This window comes from Micropterus salmoides, unplaced genomic scaffold (genome assembly GCF_014851395.1).
Source record: "Micropterus salmoides isolate LMB-PRFRI ecotype aquatic unplaced genomic scaffold, ASM1485139v1 Ms_hic_scaffold_2, whole genome shotgun sequence".
Lineage (NCBI taxonomy): Eukaryota > Metazoa > Chordata > Actinopteri > Centrarchiformes > Centrarchidae > Micropterus > Micropterus salmoides.
The window spans coordinates 10564137-10566866 of record NW_024041150.1 but is presented as its reverse complement, the minus strand read 5'-3'; the positions used below and the strand labels follow the sequence as shown (position 1 = coordinate 10566866).

Below are 2730 nucleotides of genomic sequence, written 5' to 3'. Positions count from 1 at the left end.
TTGATGGGGAGTGTGAGACAGAGTCAGTAGAGCTGTGGGAGTGAGTGTGTTAAAGAAACTCCTGCTGGTAGCAGAGAAACAGTAGATTTTTGTATTTTGAAATGCCATGCTGACCAGGTAACTGTTGAACATACACATCTGTGAGGACTTTTAAAAGAGAGAAAGGGAGAAAAAGAAAAATAATACAAACAGATTCGAAGGAAATCTACAAGGGGAAAAAAGAGGAGGAAACTGATACTCAGCTGTGACACAGTTCTAGATTAAGGTGAGTATTATTCTGTTATTCTTGGATTCTGACACCCCAGGGAGGATAAATACTATCACGTATGCTGTAGCTGACTGACTGAACTATAACGCTCATATGCCTAAATCTTAAAGCTTAATTTCTGGATAGTTCCTTGCTGTGGTGTGAAAGAAAGTTGTTTTCAAAGCATAATATTGCAGCACCTGCTGTTTTTTTTAACGTTATAAAAATATCAACTAAGAGGCTGATGGCGCATAGATAAGATTCTTGCCTTTGGTGTGGGAGACCTGGGTCAATTCCTGCTGTGACCCATCCATCATTGTGTCCCTGAGCAAGACACTTAACCCCTCGTTGCTCCAGAGACGTGCAAACTCTGACATGTATAGCAATTGTAAGTCGCTTTGGATAAAAGTGTCAGCTAAATGAATAAATGTAATGTAATGTATGATAAGTGTGATTGCATTAAAGTAACTCAACAATGTTACTCGATATACTCTGTGACTTTGACTTCTGAGCAGGTTGAGCTGGGACATCAGGCTCTCACCTCAGCCTGTACTTTACCTGAACCTGCTGTGGAAACACACATCACTGCATTTTGTAAACCCAGAGCAGGATCATGCAAAAGAATCAAATAACATGTTTTGAATGTTGGTTTTCAAAAGAACAAAAAGGTGAAATATCAACATTTTTATTTGACTGAGGTGGAAAAGTTGGTGTAAATAATAATAATACATTCGCAAATAAATGATGACATACATGACGAGACGTCACATGAACATCACTCGAGATGAAACCATCAAAACTGTGTGGAGCAATAGACTGTAACCTTCATCCCATTAACACAGAAATGTCATATTTCCATGTTTTCCACGTGATTTTAACAACAACACAACAACAACAACAACACAACAATAACGTTTCCATTCTTTGAGCATTGGCTGGAGCTCTTTTAATGATGTCATTTCATCATGTCCTCTTCTTCTGCGTTAGTTTAATGACATTTGATTGCTGCCAACCCTGAGTCTAGGTTCTGTCTTTCCGTGCCTGTGTCGCCAAGTGCTCATGGTGGGAATTCTTAGGTCTCTATAAATAATATAACAAAGAGTACGGTCTAGACCTGCTCTATATGAGAAGTGCAATGTGATAACTTCTGTTAGAAATTGGCGCTATATAAATATAAATATAATATATTTAAATATAATATAAATATAGAACTTGGTGTCTACATGGTGCATACAGCACACAATGCAAAACACATCAATCTGGCTGTGAGGGAAACCTTTGAGGTCAAGGTTTCCAGAATATGCATTTGGCATTTATCCATCTATACCAATAGTACAGTAACAGTAAATCTACTATTTGTGCTAGAGTAAGGTTAAGCATGGAAAAGACTTTCAGGCACACCATGTCTCATGATGAACAGCAGGTCTTAGTCATGTCCTACCACAGGTACGTGGGCTTTCACATCTGCTGTGTCGCCCACTTATCTGTTGTTTTTATCAGCTTATTTGCATCAGTGTGGTTTATACATTTGGTTACTCCTGAAAAGATATTCAAATTATTTCCAGGAAATAATACTCACATCAGTACGTCAGTGCCCTCACGGAAATGTGAAACTACAGTTTCGTCATTTTTGAGGAAGAGTTTGATTACTATGATATGCTGGACAATGTAATAGTGTATATGCAGTAACTGTAAAAACTAAATTCATGGGGTGTTTTTGACTCAAGAGTTATACTCTAAACTAAACTTTCCAGGTAAAAATATGTGGGCTTCCTCAGAGCTATTGACATGATCATCTTATCTAACTATTGACACTGCACTGTTGACATGTTGATCTGTTGGTTGTTTGTTTCAAAAACCATCTCTGCCATGTGAAGCCACTCATAGCTCAAAGCTGAATTGGTAAACCTAGAGTTAGCACACACAGTGTCAGATAAGTGTCAGACTGGTCAACAATGGGTGACAAGGCCTGGCTTGTAGTTGGTAATCCAGTTTGTCCCAAAGGTGTTGGGTTTATGGGGTTGATCTCAGGGTCCTGTGCAGACCAGTTAAGTTCTTCCACACCAAACTGGGAAAAACATTTATTTATAGAGCTGGCTTTGTGCATGGGGGACATTGTCATGTTGAAACCAAAGCCCAACTGACACAATGCTGAAAGCACATTGGTGTTATGGATTTTATTTCATGCTAACCAGGAAAAACAGACACAGACCACAAGCATAATCATCCACCAGCATAACAATTGGCAGGATGTATTCAGGCAGAAAATATGACAGTGCCATGTTGAAAGTCACTGAGCTCTTCAGGATAACCTGAAAACGTTTGTCAGATGAGATTGCACGGTTGTAGTCTTCATTTTATGCACGTATTAGCAATGGGTGTGGTTAAGGCAGATGAACCCACTACTTAGGCATAAATGTGGATCTGATGCAGGGCCACCATCACTGATGGAAGCTAATATGCAAATGTTCAGCATGTGACAG

At 39.1% G+C, this 2730-nt stretch overlaps 1 protein-coding gene across 1 annotated transcript in view; it reads left to right on the top strand.

Annotated features, from left to right (window-relative positions):
• The window catches only part of alox12 (arachidonate 12-lipoxygenase), a 41218-nt gene continuing 38488 nt past the window's right edge, over window positions 1–2730 (top strand). The window contains exon 1 of the mRNA XM_038731339.1: window positions 1–265. The gene's annotated coding sequence lies outside the window, so the exon portion shown is untranslated. The remainder of the gene's footprint in view (window positions 266–2730) is intronic.